Source organism: Zingiber officinale, chromosome 9B (genome assembly GCF_018446385.1).
Source record: "Zingiber officinale cultivar Zhangliang chromosome 9B, Zo_v1.1, whole genome shotgun sequence".
Lineage (NCBI taxonomy): Eukaryota > Viridiplantae > Streptophyta > Magnoliopsida > Zingiberales > Zingiberaceae > Zingiber > Zingiber officinale.
Window position 1 is genome coordinate 42,778,629 of NC_056003.1, and position 22,262 is coordinate 42,800,890.

The window sequence follows — 22,262 nt, forward strand, 5'->3', positions numbered from 1 at the left end:
TAATAGAAAAAGAAAAAAGAGTTAACATTTTTCTTTTACTTAGTTCGGAGTTTATGATAATTTCTACTTCAAGATTCATGATCGATGATCATTTTTATTAGACAATTTACTAATAATTTAAATTATAAGTACAAAGAATTTAAAAGAATAAGTGATTACAAATTTTGTGTAATTTTAAATTATACTGACAATATAGAATTTTGATGCGCTCAGTTGTTGGAATAGCGTCGCAGCCTTGTAGTTAGAATTCGGAGTAGTGCGGCAAGCGTTTGAGTGTAGAAGGTGTAGCTTTATTTACTTCGCAAATATGTGATGTACTCTAGTTGAGCACTGCTTTCATCATGCGTTGAGGGTGCCTCTAGTTGAGATCAAATCTTCTATCCCGAAACTCTCCCTGTCCCTCTGTCCCACGCAGAAAACGACACCCGACTCGTGAGAAACACGTGACGAAGGCGGAAACCAAAAGAGCGATTCGCCTGTTGCCTGTGGATCGGTCAGCAGACCGATCCGCTGGACCGATCAGGACATATCCTGATCGGTCTGGGAGGCTTCTGATCGGTCTGTGGACCGATCAGCCTATAGGTGGATCGGTCAACAGACCGATCAGTAACCAAACAGACCGATCAGGATATGTCCTGATCGGTCCAGCGGATCGGTCTGCTGACCGATCCACCTATAGGTTGATCGGTCCACAGACCGATCAGAAGCCTCCCAGACCGATCAGGATATGTCCTGATCGGTCCAGCGGATCGGTTGCTCTTTTGGTTTCCGCCTTCGTCACGTGTTTCTCACGAGTCGGGTGTCGTTTTCTGCATGGGACAGAGGGACAGGGAGAGTTTCGGGACAGAAGATTTAATCTGCCTCTAGTTGCATCCAAGTCGTCTCCAACTGTAAGATTTATCCCCTCTTCTTTGGACTCAAAAAACCTTGTAGCTTGCGTTGTTTCTCTGCTGGAGGGCGACTTCTAGGCGCTCTGAGGCACCTCCGTACCAATCTCCAACGCGCCTCCAACCACATGGAAGGCCTCTCCGCTCTTCTCTGTGTGGGGCTTCGACTAAGGCAGTCGAGGCGTCTCCAACATCATTGAAGGCGCCTCGAGCACTGTTCATCTGGGCTAGTTTTTGTGTATTTCAGCTCCTGCAAGATATGTTAGTCCAAATAGCAAAAGTACCCTGCAAAACAAAGTTAGTATAATAAAATAACATTATTAATTAATTTAACAGTCTTTAAACTGTCTGGTTCTGACTTTTGGATTTCTCATGAAACCCTAAGTCGAACCAACTCCTACTATTCCCTTAACGGGGAACGCGTCCTCACTTACTCCTTTCAGGAGAGTTTACTTGATGTCAAATCGGTCCTCCAGACCGTTTGGATTTTTACTCAGCATCTGAGACTTCAAGACTTTCCGTTGGACGTTAGAATCTCAACCCGTCCAATCTTCCGCTTGGTGTCCACGACCCCCAGGACTTTTACCTAGTGTCCTCGATCTTAGAATTTTTGTCCAACATTCTCGACTTACCAAGACTTCGCCCAGTCCCCTGGACCAGGATTTCCTCACCTAGTCACAGTTAAGACTTTCCATCTGCCTAATGTTCACTAGGACTTCTTTGCCTAGGCTCAACTAGGATTTTCACCTGACCTAAAATCACTTAGGACTTTCTTGCACACTCAGCCAGACTTATTAGAACAACAATATACCTAAACTTTGAACCCTTTGTAATTATTAAAACTTAGGTTCGATCATCTGGTATGTTCTACATCAATAATTTCCCTCTTTTTGATTATGATAATATAGTTCAAGGTTAAGTTAAGTAAATAGATACTATTTCAATAAGTTAAGAACAAATGACAAATTTTCATAAGTAAGAATTTCAAAGTATAGAAACATTTTTTTTCAATATAAAAAATTTCTAAGTATTTAAACATAACTTAAAAAATATTCATACTTTTCAAAGTAAAAGTTTCTAAGTACACTGTTTAGAGTTTTCCTAAATATTTTAAACTCAAGTTTCTCTTGAAAAAAATAACTTTTAAACTTAACTTCGTTTTAAAAACTTTAGCTTTGAAAGTACTTAAACTCCCTATCATGCCTTCAGAGGAGTCCTTAACGATAAAATTTCGACAGCATCTCCCCTGTACCGATGACAATATGAGACAATATATACACAAACAACATAATAACGTATTCATCAACCCACACGGTTGTAACACACATAACCACGCAATTTATATAATACAGCTTACTCGGTTGGAACAAAACAACAACACCCACACAGTTTAAAACACTAACAGCTCACACGACTGCACTGAAAACATAGCAGAATAACGGAAAGAAAAATCCACAAATGCAAAGTCCACAAAACATCACAGATACAAAGTCCACAAAATAAGTATCAAAATATAGTTAATTCTCATAGAACCAAATCCAACGAATACGAAATGCAAGTAAAGAGAAACAAAACCAAAATAATTCTTCAGATATGACGCAGGACTGGCAGCCGGGACTCTCCCAAGCATCCTTGATTCATCCTTGATTCATCCTTGACTCAGCGGGTAAAGAATAGATAGTGTATGAACATAATATCTAAATAGAGAGTGCCAACAGTATACAGTCTCATAAGAAAAATAATAGCAGATACTACAATAAAACCATAATATATACTCATATCTGAAACCATATCCTAAGCTAGTAAAATCAGGGGTAGAACAACTCTGCTACAGAACTACTGATAACTACAAGGATAACATGTGAGACATATACATATTACCAATAGATATATTAGTCTAAACACATACAACATATATATATATATATATATATATAGTATCAGCATAAGAAGCAAAAGCAACATAAGCTAGCAACAACATCAGTAGATATAATAATAACAACGTATGCACTGATAGTCACCCCGCCCACCTCTCTGTACCACGACCCCTATATGGTCGAGAGGCCGGATCGATGACAACTGTACCACTCAAAGGTCGTCACTACTTTCGAGTGACCGAATGGACAAGTGCTGAGTAACTAACTAGCTACACAGCGAAGCGGGTCCCTGCTGCTCGCAACTCCAGCTACCACTACCCATGAGTGACTGAGTGTGGCACGACAGGACAAACGACATCTGCTCCGGCTACCATTCTCTCGAGTGGCCAAGCGTGCGACCTTGGTTAACGACTCTCTCGACCGTAAGGGAAAATTTGTTGTTAACATGTATGCAATGATATGATGCGTAACATACAACAGGATTATGCTAGCTAAGGTAAGAACTTAGTCTAAGTCCATAGCTCAATTTGAAAACATAAGTTTTAGAAAGATTGAGTTTAAAGTTGAAAACATATTAATTTTAAAATAAAAATTTTGAAAATGGATTTTTAAAGCAGAAATTCAAGACTTGAATATAAGAAAAAAAACCTATTCTACTGTGCATATTCCTAGTCTTCGTCTAAGTGTACTAAACTCAAGTTCAGGTAAGGGTTTAGTGAAGATATCCGCTAGGTTTGATTTGGACTCGACATAATCAAGTACAATATCACACCAAGCTACATGTTCTCTTACAAAGTGATATTTGACTTCTATGTATTTAGTTCTTGAATGGTGTAGTAAATTTTTTGTTAGGTTGATTGAACTTATGTTATCAATTGAAACTTTTATATTTTGTATTCTAATTGATAATCTTTTAAGATGTGCATCATCTATAAGAGTTGAGATACATATTCCTCCATAGCTATGTATTCTACTTCAATGGTGGATAAGATAACATAGTGTTGCTTTCTACTGGACTAGCTTACTAGGCACTGACCTAAAAATTAGGCAATTCTACTTATACTTTTTTTTTTTTGTCTAGTTTGGACCTAGCATAGTCTGAATCACAGTACCCAACTAAGTCAAATGTATTAGTCCTAAGGTACTAAAGTCCTATACTTAGTGTGTCCTTTATATATCTAAGTATTCTTTTAACATTTGTTAAATGTGATTCTTTTGTACACGATTGATACCTAGCACACATACCAACTATAAATAAAATATCAAGTCGATTTGTGATTAAGTATAATAGAACCCCTATTGCACTTTTGTAATACTTTAAGTCTACTGATTTTCCTTCTAAGTCAAATTAATTTTTACATTAGTTGTCATTGGCGTATTAATATTTTTAGAATTTTTTATTATAATTTTTTTAATTAATTCTTTAGCATATTTTGTTTAATAAACATAAAATACCTTCTTTGGTTTGTTTTATTTATAAACCTAAGAAAAAAATTAAGTTTACCTACCAAACTCATTTCAAATTCATTTTTCATTAATTTAATGAATTCTTTTAAGAATTTTGTATTGGTTGAGCCAAAATTGTCATCTACATAGATTTGGGCTATAAAAATATTTTTTTTAGGGTTTAAACAAATAAGGTTGAATTAATTTGACCTTGGTTAAACCCTTTAGACATTAGGCATGTTGATAATCGTTCATACCAAGTCTTAGATGCTTATTTTAATCTATATAATGCTTTCTTTAATCTAAGGACATGGTTTGGGTGGTCTAAGTCCTCAAATCCTAGTGGTTAATTTACATAAACTTCTTCTTTTATGAATCCATTAAGAAATACATATTTTACATCCATTTGATATATTTTAAAGCCCTTATGTGCTGCATAGGCTAGGAACATCTTAATGGATTCAAGTTTAGCTATTGGGGCATAGGTTTTATCATAGTTAAATCCTTCAACTTGACTAAATCCTTTAGCTACCAATTAGTCTTTGTTTCAGATAATTTCTTCTTTATTATCTAATTTATTCATAAATACTCATTTTGTGTCAATAATTGATTATTATCTAATTTAGGTACAAAGTCCCATAGTTGATTTTTGTCAAATTGGACTAGTTCTTCCTACATTGCTATAATCCAATCGGGCCCAGGTAAGACTTTTTCTATAGATTTAGGTTTAATTTAGGATATTAGAGCAATTTGACTTAGGTTTCTATATGATGATCGAGTTCTGACTCTTAGAGTTGGATCACCCAAAATTTGATCGACTAGGCGATTAGATCTTAATCTAGGTGTTCTTATGTTAGGGTTAGTAATTGATTCCTCTTATTCACTTGATTTATGTCTAATTTTATCATCATCTTCTATGTTTTTAGTATTTTGATCATTATTTGCATCAATTAAGTTAGGTAGATTAATTTCTTCATCAAAGATTACATTGATTGTTTCTTTAACTTTTAGGGTGACTTTATTGTAGACCCTATAGACCCTACTAGCTATGGAGTACCTAAAAAAAATACCAGTTATTGATTTGGATGTAAATGTACCTAAGTAATCTTTAGTGTTTAATATGTGTACTTTACACCCAAATACTTTTAGATAACATAAGTTGGGTATTTTATTATAATACATTTCAGAAGGGTTTTATTGTAAAATTTATTGAGTAAAATTCTATTTTGAATATAATATGCAATGTTTATTGCTTCAGCCCAAAATTGATTGCTTAAATTATATTAATTTAATATGGTTCTAGCGGCTTCTTATAATGCCCTATTTTTTTCCACTAGTCCATTTTGTTGAGGGATTCTAGGACACAACAATTCATGGTGATATCCATTAGTTTGGTAAAATTTGGTAAATCTATGATTTTCAAATTCCCCCCATGATCACTTCTTATTCTTTTAATTTTTGTATTTTTTTTTTATTTTCTATTAATTTATAGAAATTATTGAAAGTTTCAAAGGTTTCATCCTTGATTTTTTTTTAAATTTTACCCAAGTAATTCTTGAGTAGTCATCAATTATTACTAAGCAGTATTGATTTCTTCTTAGTGACTTAGCTCAATGTGAATCAAATAGGTCTAAAAATAGGAGCTCAAGTATTTAGTTTGTTCGATTTAGGTTTGTAGATTTGTGAGTTGATTTGGTTTATTTTTCTTGTTGACAAACATTACAGATTATATTTTATAAATTTCTTAATTTTGGTATACTTCTAACTAAACTATTTTGACTTAAGTTTGAAATGAGTCTTATCTGAGGGTGACTTAGTCTTCTGTAGTACAATTTATTTCCTCTTGTTGTGTCAATAAACACTTGAGTGAAGAGGTGGGTAGGTCAATTGTGTAAATATTGTTCTTCCTAATTCCTTTAAGTGTAATTTTAGAATTTATAATATTTTCAATTACACATTTAGAGTTTAAGAATGTTACTAGATATCTAAAATCACACAGTTGACTTATGCTAAGTAAATTAAACTTAAATTTATCAACTAATAAAACTTTTAGAATAATGAAATTGGAACTCAGTTCAATATCACATGTTCTGATTACCTTAAGTTTTTCATTATTGTCAAACGCAACTAATCCTAAGTTCTTGAGTTTTAGTTTGCTGAACTTTAATTTATCTCTAATAATGTGTCAAAAGCATCCACTATCTAATATCCATTGATCCAAATCATTATGTTTCTATACATAAAGTATTTAATTTGGATCCAACTTAAATGGATTATAAGATAGATTGATTGAATTCAACTCCTTATTTTCCATCTCACCCAATCTAGACTATCAATCATGTTATACCTATGAGTATTTTTTGTGAGATGGATCTTAATGTTACTAGATTTGATTAGATTTTGATTTAAGATAAGTTTGATTAAGGTTGATTAAGTAAATTAATTAGTTTAAGTTAAGTTTGATTTAAATTTAGTTAAGGTTTGGGTTAAGTTTGAGTTAGGTTTGATTTGGTAAATTAATTAAGTTAAGTTTGATTAAGGTTTTGGGTTAAGTTTGAGTTAGGTTTGATTTGGTTTAGTTTAAGTCAACTAATTAGGTTAATTAGTTTGAGTTAGGTTAAGTTAATTAATTAGTTTAATTGTTTTCAGTTAAGTTAGGTAAATTAATTAGTTAATTGGTTGAGTTAAGTTTGGGTTAAGTTAATCTAGTTCTCAATTTTAATCTAAATGTATCTCACCATTTTCTAGATTTTTAAACAAGGAATCTTATGAGTTTTATGAGATGTTATTTAATTTTATCTTTTAACATTTAATTTAAAATTTAAGGATTGATTTATATTTGAGTTAGACTCAGATTTAATAGTTAGTCTGTTAAATATTCATTTCAATAATGAGTTTCCAAGCTATGGTGAGGAACTAGGGTCTTCTTGGGTATTGGAGCAACAACCACTTCTAGACAAAACCTTTTAAAGAAATTGAATATTTAGTTTTCCTTTTGAAAATTCTTAGCCTAACTAGTAAAGTGTCGATCAAACCTAAGTTCTTATCTAACTATCCTAATCTAGGCAGAAATAAGGAAAGTGATAAAATAAGCAATCAAGTAAATCTATTTAATAATAAAGATGGTCTTTCTATTGGCTCCGCTTGGATCATAGCCTCAATAAGGTCTATCAAGATAATAGATTTGATCCTTGGGGATCTAATATTGATTAAGTCCAACTTGATTAGTTAAGTTAATTAGACTTAGGACCCATGATTGGACTAGGTTTCTATCGGTTCAATTTACTTAAGATAAGTAAGATCTAAATCGATGTTTAACCTTATATCTGAGTCCGGATCAGTTGTATACGACACTTTATTTTCCAAGAATCATATCAAAGTTCTTGGAACTCAAAGTGAACCATTTCAATATGTCCTTGAGTTCCTTCACTCGACTTTTTAAAGTGGAATTCTCTTCCTCAAATTGTTAGACTTGAGTTGAGGTTCCATCTTGAACTTGGTCAGTCAAGGAGTTTAGGTTAGTCGCTTCCTTAAGAGTTGCTACCTCCTTTTGGAGTGACTTGACCCGGATATTGGACTTGGCCAACTTTCTTGATAAGTATGAAATTAAATTTTGCAATCTAACTACTGACAAACTTATAGTGGATGTAGAATTGTCTGAACCGGATAAGGATCCGTGGCTTCGCACGGATTCGACTTCTAATTCGTTCTCAGACTCAGTTTCGACAACTCATTCTCGGGCTTGAAGCACGAGGAAGCTTGTTTAGCTTGCTCGTGTTCTTTGTTAGAATCTTCTGATGAAGACTCGTCGCACGTTGCTTGTAGCGCTTTCCTCCTTCATTGTTTCTTAGCTTCCTTCGGATTCGGACAGTTTCCCTTGATGTGCCCTTTCTTTTTTGCATCCGTAATAGGTGACTTCCGATTTGTCCTTCATGCTCGTACTTGGACTTGATTGCTTCATCTTCATTTGGATCACCTTCTTGATTTCTTGTTTGGTGAACTCCTTCTTCTTCTTGTATAACTTTCGAACCAGGTTCATGAGCTCAGAGGTGATCTTGTCTTTGTCTTCGGAATCCAATTCGCCTTCAGATTTAGGTTTGATTCGGTACTTGTTCTTTTTTTCCTTTGTCTTGCTTGTACCTGCAATCAAAGCAATACTTTTTTTGACCGAAAGTGCATTAGTCTATTCATTCAATTTGAATTCAGAAAATAACTCATCTAGTCTAATTAATAAAAGATCCTTGGAAACTTTATAAGCATCTACCATCAATGTCCACAAAGTGAAACAGATTGACTCGGTTAAACTCCTCTTTGGTTAGTCCGCACTGTAGGATCTGAGTGGCTTTAATGTCGGCTTTAACCTTCTTCATTAGGTGCGGATCTCAGTTATCGCAGGTTACTAGTTTTCCAGTGCCATCGAGTGGTAGTGAGAAGCTCATTTGGATGATGATTCGCATTTCAACTTGGGTCTTCAGATAGTACTCCATCCGACCTTTCTAGTATCCGAAATCTTCGCCAGAGAAGAGGGGCGGGCATGCGTACTATAGCCTTCTTGATGGGCCATTTGAAATCTCATAAAAAAAATGAGGAAAAATTGTTCCAAAACTTGGTCTTGATTAGTAGTGTGGTATAAAAAAAAAAACAAAAACTCGAGTGGTGTTATACTAACTTTGAAAAATGAAAAACTCGATTAAAATTTTGATTGGAAGGTGTGACAGAACTGATTCTAATCGACTCAAAAAAACTCAAAAATACCACGAAAAAAAACTTGCTTGAACGGTGGTTACACCAATTCAGAGCGGACCCAGTCTAATACCAATTGTAGGATAGAAAAACGCTAGAGAAGGGTGAATAATGCTTATGGATTTTTTACTTTTCTCATTAAAAACTATTAGAGAAAACACAGTGGAAATAAAGATAATAGAAAAATAAAATAAGTGCTAACTCTTTTTTTTACTTGGTTTAGTCTATGACGACTTCTACTCCAAGGCTCATGATCGATGATCACTTTCGTTGGAAAATTTACTAATAATTCTAATAAGTACAAAGAACTTACAAGAATAAATGATTAAAAATTTTGTTTAATTTTAAATTATATTGACAGTATAGAATTTTGGTGTAGAGCGTAGTTATCAGAGCAGCGTCGCAACATTATAGTCGGAATTCAGAGTAGCACGGCGAGTGTTTGAGCATAGAAGGTGTAGCTTTGTTCACTTCGCAAATCTGTGTTATACTCTGGCCGAGCACTACTTTTATCATGCATTGAGGACACCTCCAACTACATCCAAGGCGCCTCCAGTTGCAAGATTTATCCCCTCTTCTTCGGACTCGATAAACCCCACAGCTTGAGTTGTTTATCGACTAGAAGGTGCCTCCGCACTAAGCTCCAGGGCGCCTCCAACTACATCGAAGGCGCCTCTGCGCCTCTCTACGCGGGGCTTCGACTAAGGCAGCCGAGGCGCCTACTATATTGTTGGAGGCGCCTCTAATAGCACATGAGGCGGCTTGAGCATTGTTCATCCATGCTATTCTTTATGTATTTAAGCTCCTGCAAGGTATGTTAGTCCAAATACCAAAAGTACCCTACAAAATAAAGTTATCACAATAAAATAGCATTATTAATTAATTTAATAGTCTCATGACTGTCTGGTTTTGACTTTCATATTTTTCATGAAACCCTAGGTCAAACTGACACGTACTATTCCCTCAACGGGGAACCTATACTCATCTACTCCTCTTAGGAGAGTTTACCTGATGTCAAACCAGTCATCTAAACCATTTGGACTTCTTTCTTTTCAGCATTCGGGACTTCTAGACTTTCCACTCCGAACCTCGACCCGTCCAGTCTTCCACCTAGCGTCCGCGATCCCTAGGACTTTCACCTTTGTCCTTGACCCTAGGATTTTTACCCGACACCCTTGACCTACCAAGACTTCGCTTAGTGCCCCAGATTAGGACTTACTCGTCTAGCCGCAACTAGGACTTTTCACTTGCCTAGTGTTTACTAGGACTTCTTTGCCTAACCTCAACTAGGATTTTCATCTTGCCTAAGTTTACTTAGGACTTTTCTGCACACTCAGTCATACTTGTTAGAACAACAATATACTTTAACTTTGAACCTTTTATAATTATCAAAATTTAGGTTCGATTATCTTAGTACTTCCTACCCTAATAATTATTACATGATAGTATAGATTGAATTTTTTGGGAGGAATAAAATCTATTTTATTTAAAGAGGTCGTCCGGTTATCACGATTTATTTTCTTTATTTTACTATAGAATCGGTGATGAGAGACACTTGGATGATCCGACCAATTTTTTAATTACATGATATGTAAAATACAGCACCCAAATAGTAATTAAATAATAAGGTTATTTGATAGATAATCTTATTTGATTTTTCAGGAATTTATAGGAATTTTCTGGGAATTTTTGCGGAGTTCGTATGATGAGTTTAAGGGGATGAATTTGTAGGCTAAATGAAAAACCTGTTTGGAATACCTATTTTAGTTAGGAGTTGATTGAGGAATTTACTTAGATTTAATTAACTTAAACCTAAGTATTTAAGTGTTTTTGAAAACCTAAGTTCCCTAATTTTCCCATCCGATTCTTTCTTCCCCATCTCGCCGAACCCCTTTCTCCCCTTCGCTGCCTCGCGCCACCATCCGAAGCCCGCAACGGCGTCGGCCGATCGCCGGCCTCGCTCACCCCGCACCGGCAGAGCCTCCCTCTCCCATCAACTCTTCATCGCTGACCACCAGCGCCACCCGACGTTGTGCCCTAGCCATCTCCACTGTCGCTCTCCCTCTCGCCACTGCCTAATGCTGCCGCTGCCACCCGAGGCCGCGGCACCCTTCGTCGATCGTCGGGCATCACTGCCGACCCTCTCCTCTTTAGACGGCAGATCGATCAGGGGTTGGCCGATGTGCTAGCTGCGCACAAGTCTCACTGAGCCGAGCCCTAACCTCTTGGTATGCTCCCGATCCTTCTCAGCTGCCACCCCTCCGTCTGATCCAGCACCTCTTCTTCGTCGAATCTTGGACTAGGGAGGTATACTGTCTTCTACTCTTCACTGGATGTCGGTGCCTCTTCCTCACCAGCATAGATTGATTTTCGAAGATTGGATCTCGCTACCACTTCGGAGCTTATCGCCAGCATAGCTCTACATTTCTCCATCGCCAATGTGGATCTGCTGCTGCCGTCGCTGAGGTTCTTCTCAGACCTGTGATAGCATTGGTTGGAGAATTGGTCGAGCCCTGTTTCCAAATTTCACCGCCGGCCCTTCTTCCTTCAACCGGCTGAGTTTGTGCCCTAGCTTCCTCACTGAGCTGATGCCGAGTGTCCTTCCTGATCTAGCCACAGTCGAGCTTACCTTTGGCCATGCTCTAGCTTTAGGTTCATCACCTTTCATTTGGTTGGCTCGCTATCACAGCATACAGATTATGTCCGAGGGAGATCTGTGGATCCTCAACTGATACATTGTACTCGGGTGAGTTTTTATTTTGGAATCTGTTATATGCTTAACTAATGGTTAATTAGTAGGTTTATGGGTGGATTGTTGAAAGGGAGTAATTTAATTCGATTGATTCTGAATAACTTGGAAGATCTATTTTCTATGATAGATAGTAGTATTGGTTTGATGATGTTGTTGGAATCGAATGGTTGAAATATGTTGATTAACATTCAGTAAGTGGAATGGTTGGTGGGTTGTTAAAAATAGATTAATCGAATTCCATTGATTCCGAATAACTCAGAAACTTTAGTTTCTATGATGGTTAGTTGCGTTGGATTTATGATACTTAGCTTGATAGTTGAGTTAATGAATTAATGATTAGAAGTTGGAATTCAGTTGGGATGTGTTGATTTACTAGCATTGGATTTGTTAGATGAAATGAAATTGTGATTAGTTGAATCATTAAATTGAGGATGAGATTAATCAGGTGGATGCATGATCATTATTAGTATATTATGGATTGGTTGTTTATTGATGATTGATGATAGGATTGGAATTTTAAATGAATTAATGGATTCATGATAATTAAGAAGTGGAGAAGCTCAAGGATTATGTTCGATTAGCGTTTCCCTAATTAGATTAGGGATTCTGTTTAGTTATTTAGTTTCTACTTAATTGGTTACATTATACATATTGTGATCGCAGGACTTGGGTTCGAGGCGAGCGTCTCAACGTGGGGGTTGTATTTGGCACGATCTACATTTAAGGCGGGTATTTCTTGCTTTATCTCTTTAGTATTATGATCCTAGTGCATGAGCTTTATGTTCGGATAGTTGCTATATCTATCTTGACTCCACTCTTATTTTTCCTGCGTTTGATACTTTCACTCAATCTTTGAGCTACTCGTTTCTGTATCTATACAGTCTCTCATTGCTATCGATGATATTTAGCAGATACTATATTACTAGGTATCAGATACCAGATACCAGATACCAGACATTAGATATTAGGTATTGGATATATGGACACTTGATACCCTGTTTTCCTGCTTTGGTTGCTGTTTATTTTCACACCTTACTGAGCATGCTGGCTTCATGTAGCATACCTGTTTCTGTTTATATATATATGATGACTGTTCCATTGTTTGCATCATGTCATTGCATGCATTGCCGGTGACCTTGGCTCCCTTGTGGTTGAGACGGTCAATGGCTTGGGCCGCACGCTCGGCCGCTCATGGATAGTGGTAGCTGGAGCGTGCCGCATGTCCTGTCGTGCCCCCACTCGCACACTCATGGGTAGTGATAGCTGGAGTCGCGAGCAGCAGGGACCCCCGTCGCAGACGTAGCTATTCAGCTACTATGCACCTGTCCATTCGGTCACTCGAGAGTAGTGGCGGCCTTTGGGTGGTACAGTTGTCATCGATCCAGCCTCTCGACCATACAGGGGTCATGGTACAGAGAGGTGGGCGGGGTGACCATCCGTACATACGCTGTTGTTATTATATCTGCTGGTTGTTTACTTATGCTGTTGGTGCTTATCTATGCTGTTGTTATTAGCTTATGTTGTTTGTTTATGCTGTTATGCTTACATAGGTTGAGATTTATACATGTGATATGTATTTAGACACTGATTTACTTATTGTTGACATGTATATACCTCACACGATACCATGTAGTTATGAGCAGTACTGTAGTAGGACTTTGCTACACTTTACCTTTTACTACTAGCCTAGGATATGGTTTCAGGTATGGACACTTATTATGATATCACTGTAGTATCTGCTATTTCCATATGAGACTGTATACCTTTGCATCTCTAGTTCTTTACTATACTCATGCACTATCAATCTATTACCCGCTGAGTCTTTATACTCACCACCCCGTATATTGGTAATTTCACCAGGTAGCAGGTAAAGGATTTATGGAGTCGCCTGGAGATCCTGTCCGCCAGTTCCACGTCACATTCGAGGACGACCTTACGATTTTGGTATTTCTTACGCTATTTGTATTTTGGGTTTTGTACTTGTTTATGTACTTGTGTTCTTTTGTATTTGGTTTGATATTATTGTGTCAAGCCGAGCCGGCTCGCAGTTAGTCGCTTTGTATTTTGTGATCGTTGTTTGTGATTTTCCGCTGTGTTGATTTTGGTACAGCCGTGTGGGCTGATTAATATATTTATATAACTGAGTGGTTGTGTTTATTTCTGTTCCAGCCGAGTGGGCTGATTATATAACTGCGTGGTTGTGTATATATATTCCAGCCGTATGTAGCTGATGTATTTTGTATGTATGTATGCCTTAGATTGTCACCGGTACAGGGGAGATGTTGTCGAAATTTTTCGGTAAGGACTCCTCTAGGGGCGTGACATGATACAAACAATAACTTGGTGTTATTTATTTATTTATATATTACACAACTTTTCTTCAAGCTTATTATAAATAAATTCAATTTTTCACCCTCTTAACGATTATCAATTTGGTTAGTAAAATTTTAATAATCAGAGTGAAGTGATGATCTTAATAAATTTAGTAAATCTTTATATAGATTTTCACGGGAAAGTTTTATTAACATTGTAACAACATATCATAGTTTAGTTATTTGTTAACCCAGGAGTAGTTAGGTTGTTTAAACAGTTAGTCAGTATCCAAGTATCCCAGAGTTAAATCTTAATTGTGGTGTACTGTATAAATTTTTTTATATTGGAATCATAACTCTAAAAACACTGGCAACTAGGTAGTATTTTCCGATTTATCCTAGTAATTGATGAAAATTTTTTGTAGGACTAGACTAAGGACGGACTGGTCATCTTTAGGATTAGTGTTATATGTTTTTTTTTCTAGTTAGCATATTCAATTTTTTAAATCGACTAATTATGAGAATGATCGATCTGATCCTACTGAAATTTTCCACCAACCACAATGGTAAATCAAAAAATACTCACGGAAGTCTATTCAGACAGCTAACATTTTTAGATTCGCTTCTCATTAAAAAAAAAGTATCATATAATGAGTAACAACACGGAGAGGAAAAAAATCTCAGAGAAAAGTTCAGAGATAAACATATAAATTAATGATCCATTATTTTTATTTTTGTGAGTTCCATCACTTTATGTATCTATCCCTTATATTTTCTCTGAGATTTTTCTCTCTGTATATCATTTTTCTCATATAATATACTATGAAAAATGATATGCTCAAGGAAAGAATCTCAATGAAATGCTCAAGGATAGACATATAAAATGATGGGACCCACAAAAAGTAAAATGGTGGGCCATAAATTTATATGTCTATTATTGAACATTTCATTGGGATTTTTCCTTGAGCGTATCATAACTAAAATTCAAATCTTACCTCTTTTAATTATCCAAATATTATTATCTCGGAGTCCAATCTTATATGTTGTTGCTCCGATATTATATAGTAAAGATTATTATATTCATTCAACATTAATATATATGAACTTCTATAACTCTTATAATATGGTCTTCATATTCAAATTTTTTAACCTAGACTTTATAATCATCAATGAATTTTGATTAAAAATTATTATTTATTAAATTCAATTAAGATTAATATATTTTTGAGACTCTTCAATGATACCCTTTAAACTTGGTTAAATACCTTATTTAGCTTTGGTATGAGTTTCTAAAATAAATTTTAGTCTTCGTTCGGAGGAGTCAAACAATAGCTAGAAAACTTTGACTTATTCTCGAAGACTTCAAATGTGTTTCTATGGCTCGTGTGGGTTGGACGAGAGTGTGGTATCAGCATGGATACACATCGGGGTAGTTTAGAAAACAAAAGACTATGATTTGATAAATTTTAAAATATTATATCTGAGTCAGATATTTATACAAATTGAGTGAGCGTTAAGTAGAATGTCAATTATCAAAAGATAATAAATACTAATGATTGTGCACATGTGTTGCATGGGCTAGATTCTTTATATCAGGTGAGGAAATGTAGGGAGAGATATGAAGGAAGAAGAGTTGACTTAAGGAAAAGAAGTGACTTGTAAAAATAGTTTTAATTTTTAAGAATTGTCTCAACTTTTATTTTTTTTAGTGGCCTTATAAAAAATTAAGGATTGCTCCACTAAAACTATAAAGATATTAAATTGATAAGAACAAATATATATTTAATCTTAGTTAAAAGATCCTACTAAAACTATAGAGATATTAAACTAATAAGAACAAATATATACTTAATCTTAGTTAAAAAGTTATTCATAAATTAGGTAAGGGTGTGTCAGACCCATGTAATAGTACAATAATAGAGTCACTAGACCCATGCAATAGTGCAATGACAGAATGATGCTCGAGAATCCTAACAGCAAGCTACTGTAACATACTCCCTCTTATAAAAAATAATTTAATATCATACTTAATCTTAGGTAAAAAACTGAGAAAAGTATATTTTCTAACATCGTCGACTTAAGGTATTTATAGAAGCTTTTCTATTCGCAGTCTTACCAATTCTAAGATGTGGGACTAAAGGGAACCCTAAATTTCTAATTAATTAATGAAAAAAATTCTCAAGATGTGGGATTATTAGCATGGACTATTTGGTCATTGATTGTGTTATAGTCAACTATCGAGTAAGGGTAGTAACCTTAAAACTGCCAAACCAACCATCTTAGAAATTTGTGAAACTAATGACAAAGGAATAATTGGTTTAGTATTATAAGCCAAGCAATTGCTATTTCATGGATGTCGGAAGTATCTGCTATCTTTGATAATGTTTAATAGTACCTCACTCTGCTCGAACATTTGTATAGTTTAGAAAATCCAGATGCGTTACTAGACACACCCTTAGCTTACCACTTTTGAGGCAAGTGGAGTTCGTGAGTGGGATACTTTCGACGATGGCTCTAATATCAACGACCTCGTGTCGCATGACGACAAAGAAACTAGAAGAATCAGAGCAACAGGAGCAGTTAGATAGAGGATTTATCAGTCTCAGTGTCTTTCTTTGGGAAGCTTTTATCTTCTTTGTTAGGAAGAAAGATGGATCGATGAGATTGTCAAGCAAGTACAGACAACCTAGAGAGCATCAAGAATAAATACCCCTTGCCACGGATACAGGAGTTGTTTGACCAACCCAAAGACACCATGTATACTCTAAGATCAATGTAAGATCTAACTATCATCAACTTAGAGTAAAAGTTGCATGCATATAGAAGATGATGTTCTTCATACGGTACAAATTCGAGTGTAGGTATCTAAATGTCTATTTCAATATTTTCCTGTGTTACTTTAATTTGTTATACACCAACTCATGACGCTAACACCATATGCACTTGAAGGGGACTTCGACCAATTGTTTTATTTGTTAAAGAAATTCAGCATGAGCAGAAATTCAGCATGAGCTACAGTCAAATCCTATTGGTGAAGATTTTTACCCAACCTTCTTAAAAGATTTTTAAATTTAAATGATAATTTCTCTGTTCAATATGTTGAGTATGATAATGATAAGTTCTATGGAAGATAAAAAGAACTAAATTGAAGTACCAAGCCTTATTCATAATGTGTGCCAAAAATGTCTGCCAAACTTCGGATTAGCTATATGAGATGCAAGGAACATTAGTTACTGACAATGGTGTATAGAATTTGATCACCATAACAGAGGAAATTTTCTTTTGAGATGCAAGTCTAAGATAAAATCAATATTTACTTCATGTCATGGTACATTAGTTACTGACAATGGTGTATAGAAGCTGGTAATTTGGTACTGTGTATAGCAATATGATTCTTTTGACATCTCTTAATATAAAGTTTGACATCTTTAAGTGCCACAAATAGAAAAGTAACTATAGCAATGTTAGGTTCTGTCTCAACCAAAAGGTCCATTAAGTCTACCTTTAGATGCCTAAGTTCACCTTCGTATGCTTCTTTGATGACAAACAGTGTAACAAACAAATGAACAATTAAAATGCACAATAGATTATGTTGAAAAGAAAATCAGTTTGGATCAAGAATTGTTAGGAAATGTCATTTTGACATACTTTCCAAATTTCACCAAAAGAGAACTCATCACCCTAAAATTCTTTCAGCACTTTTAATCCTTAACTTTCACTTGCATAGTAGTTGGCAAAGAATTGTTGGAATATATATTAAAAGTCTAATTTTTTTATAAATATTTATTTAGAAATAAGAATCGCATTGGTCAAATGTCTAAATTTATGCTAAGTGTAGTTGTCCATTTAATTTATATTGTAGATGGTGTGAGGAGACACACAGAAGATCATGTTATCAGATCCTTATAAATTATAAATAGTAGCTTACAACCAAGATGGAATGGACAAACCATCGGAGTGGTTGTAGTGTAATTTGGTATTAGTTTATCTAGACTATAAAATTACACTAGTACACTATGAGTATATTGAACAGGACCATTTGAGGTAGTTTCTTTTTATACTGACTATATAAGAAAATAAAACCTCTGTTATTATGAAAGTGTGTGCTCTTAATCATGATATAATAATAAGCATGTATATTTAATATTTATTTCTTTAATTTATCAAAGGGTATGATTTAGCTCGTTAAATCAATAGGTCCGATAAGTTAGGAAATAATATTATTTATATGGTGTGTTGTTGATTATAGAATGAAACTGTGTCCTAGTAATCTAGGTTGATGATGTCTCCTTGAGGAGCTCATAAGGATTGTCATGTAAACCCTGCAGGTGGACCTAGTCCGACATGACAGTGAAGTTAAGTGGTACTATTCTTGGAGCTAGATATTAATTAAGTGAGTTGTCAGTAACTCATTTAATTAGTGAACATTCTATATCTTAAACACAGGGAGATTAATGCACTCATAATAAGAAGGAGCCCATAATGTAATTTGGGATTGGTGCGGTAGTTCAATAATAACTCTTTAGTGGTATGAGTTATTATTGATGAACTTGAGTTGGGTGTTCAGGGCGAACGCAGGAAGCTCAAGCTCATCGGAAGACCAAAACCAAATTCTCCTCTCGGTCCCTATTGTAGCCTCTATAAAACCTTGTATCCACTAAGTCCACTTCTTATCCAAGTAATGGCCAGACACAATCTTGCTTGGAGCAAGGGGGTCGGCCAAGCAATGGCTTGGAGCTCAAGTAGTGGTCGGCCAAGCCATGCTTGGTGACCAAGCATAGGGCCGGCCATAGGAATAGGATTAAAGGAGATTTTAATTTTTGTTAAAATCTTTCCTTTTGGAGCCATCCATGAAGGGATTTAAAAGAAAAATTTTAATTTTAAAAATTTCCTTTTATAGTCATCCTCATGGTTTTAAAAAGAGAGATTTATATTTTAAAATCTTTCCTTTTATAGCTATCTACAAAAGATTAAAGAGAGATTTTAATTTTGTTAAAAATTTTCCTTATTTGTAGTTGTCTATAATGCTTAAAAGAAATATTTTAATTTTTGATAAAACTTTCCCTTTTATGTAACCATAATTTAAGAGGAGAAGTTTTAATTAATCTTTCCTTTTTTGTAGTTGTCTACATGTTTTAAAAGATATATTAATTTTAAAACATTCCTTTATTGTCATGTACAATAGGAAATTTAAAAAGAGAGATTTAAATTGTTATTAAAATTTCCTCTTTTAAAGGGAGGCCACAAATAAGGAAGTTTTAATTATGTTTAAAACTTTCCTTTTTGTAAACATCATGGTTTAAAAGGAAGCTTTAATTTTTGTTGTAAATTTTTTCCTTTTTAGCATACCATGATATGGTCGGCCATAAGAAGATTAAAAGGAAGTTTTAATTAAACTTCCTTTTTTGTCATGACCAAGGATTATAAAAGAGAGGTATAGGGTGCCTCATGAGATTAATCTCTAATGAATTGATCTCTCTAAGTTCACTCTCTTCTAATTCTTTGGTGGCCGACCATCCCTCTCTAGTTTCTCCTTGTTTGTTCTCCTTAGGGTCGGTTCCTATCTCTAACTTGTTTTCTTCATCTTGCTTGGTGGCCGAAACCTAGCTTAGAGGGGAAGATCTATAAGGGTCGGCGACACACTTGGAGAAGAAGGAGAAGAGAAGGAAGTTTCCTATTTTGGCATCCTTTAATGGCTCAAGAGTCTTGGAGAAGAAGAAGTGGTCCCAGTGGAATTCATCTTGGAAGATTGTCGCTCACACAACGTCCAAGAGGAGGTGAGGAATACAACAGAAGATCAAGAGGTCTTTAGCTACAAAGAAAGGTATAACTAGTTGTCTTATTCCGCATTATACTAGTTTTCTTTGTATGGATTTTGAAATACCAAACACAAGAGGCTAACGATTCTAGGTAATCGAATTTATATTTCGATTTTGTGTTTCTTTTATTTTTCGATCTTGTGATTCGATTTTTCTTAATGGTTAAACCTAGGGTTACTATAAGGAGATTAAATATTGAATTTCATTGAAAGACTTTGTCTAGGAAGTGGTGGATGATCTCATACCCAAAAAGGCCTAGTGCCTCGCCATGTTTAATCTAGAAGTCGATCCTTGAAATAAATATTTAATCAACTTTGTAACATGGGTGGATTTGGTTTAATAATGTTAAGCATCGTTTGCGATCCAAGTCTAAACCTCTAAGAATAGATAAGTTAAACTTAGAATCAATAATGTTAAGTTCTATTTGTGATTCCAAATTTAATTTCTAAAGAACACAATAGGTTGTTAGGAAATATTCGGGACTTGTACAAAATTTTTGTACAGGGGAATCAATACGATATTTTAAGTAGCAACCAACAAGAATGTCTTCAGCATAGGATATCATCTACTTGATTAAAAGCAATTGCTTTGTAGTTGATTATAGAAATATATGCTTAAAGAAATTCCAATTATTTGTTATGACTTAATTAAGTTCGTGTTGTGCTTTTTATTTATCATTTCTTGTTCAATTTTTAGGCATGATGAAAACGTCTTCTCCATATGATTAAGAGCACATTCAAAAAGTAATTTGGAGTAGGAATCACCCATATATTCCCTCGGCCACCCATATATTGATCTTCCATAAAGTGAATTTGTTGTCATGATCAAGAATGATTAAACATAAACTGTGTTAGAGTGTATACTAAAAGCCTAACTTTTGTAAACATTTATTTTTGTAAATAAAGAATCACATTGATCAAAAATGTCTACATTTATTTGTTAAGTGTAGTTATTCAATTAATTTATATTGTAGATAACATGGTATGTGGTGTCATACACAGAAGATCATGTTATCGGTTCTCTATAAATTATAAACAATAGCTCACGACTAAGATGGATAGGAACAAACCATTGGAATAGTTGTAGTGTAATTTGGTATTAGTTTATCTTAACTATAAAATTACACTAGTATACTCTGAGTGTATTGAGTAGGACCATTTAAGGTACGTTCTTTTTGTGCTGACTTAATAAAAGAACAAGACCTTAGTTATTATGGAAGTGTGTGCTCTTAATCCTAATATAATAACAAGCACATATATTTAGTATTCATCTCTTTAACTTATCAAAGGGTGAGATTTAGCTTATTGAATCAAAAGGCCCAATAAGTTGGGAAATGATATTACTTATAGTATGTGTTGTTGATTATAGAAGGAAAATGTGTCCTAGTAATCTAGGTTGATAATGTCCCCAAGAGAAGCTCATAAGAATTGTCATGTTAAACCATGCAGGTGGATTTAGTCCGACATGACGATAAGATTGAGTGGTACTACTCTTGGACTAAGACATTAATTAAAATGAGTTGTCAGTAACTCAATTAATTAGTGGGCATCCGACATCTTAAACACAGGGAGACTAACACACTTATGATAAGAAGGAGCCCAAAATATAATTTGGGATTGGTGTGGTAGTTCAATAATAATTTTTTAGTAGTATGAAATTATTATTGATGAAATTAAGTTGGGTGTTCGGGGCGAACACGAGAAGCTTAATTTCATCAGAAGACCAAAACTAATTCCTCCTCTCGGTCCCTATCATAGCCTCTTATTTATAAAGTATTATACCCACCTATATCCACCTTTATACCCATCCTAAGGTGGTCAGCCAAGCCTTTCTTAGAGCCCAAGCAAGGGGTCGGCCAAGCTAATCCTTGGATGAACCAAGTGGTAGTCGGCTCTAGCTTGAGTCCAAGCTTAGGTGGCCGGCCACAATAAAATTAAAAGGATTTTATTTTTAAAATTTTTTTTATGTGGATTCCATGGTTTTAAAAGATAATTTAAAATTTAAATCTTTCCTTTTATAGTTTTCTACAAAAGATTAAGAAAAGATTTGATATTTTTCCTTATTTGTAGATTGAAAGGAAGATTTTAATTTTGATAAAACTTTCCTTTTTTGTAACCATGTTCATGATTTAAAAAGAGAGTTTAAAATTAAATATTCCCTTTTATAAATTTCTACAAAAGATTAAGAAAAGATTTGATATCTTTCCTTATTTGTAGATTGTAAGGAGATTTTAATTTTAAAAATAAATTTCCTTTTTGAAAATCATCCACATGTTTTAATAAGAAAATTTTAATTTATAAAATTCCTTTTATAACCAACCTTGAAGGCAAAAATTATTAGAGAAATTTTTATTTTAAAATTTCCGGAAACAAATTAGGAAGTTTTAATTTTGTATTAAAACTTTCCTTGCTTAGGAGCTATGAGGT

At 34.7% G+C, this 22,262-nt stretch overlaps 1 pseudogene; it reads right to left on the bottom strand.

Annotated features, from left to right (window-relative positions):
- Positions 1-15,932: 15,932 nt before the first annotated feature.
- LOC122026019 lies at positions 15,933-16,075 on the bottom strand (annotated as a pseudogene).
- Between the last annotated feature and the right edge of the window lie 6,187 nt (positions 16,076-22,262).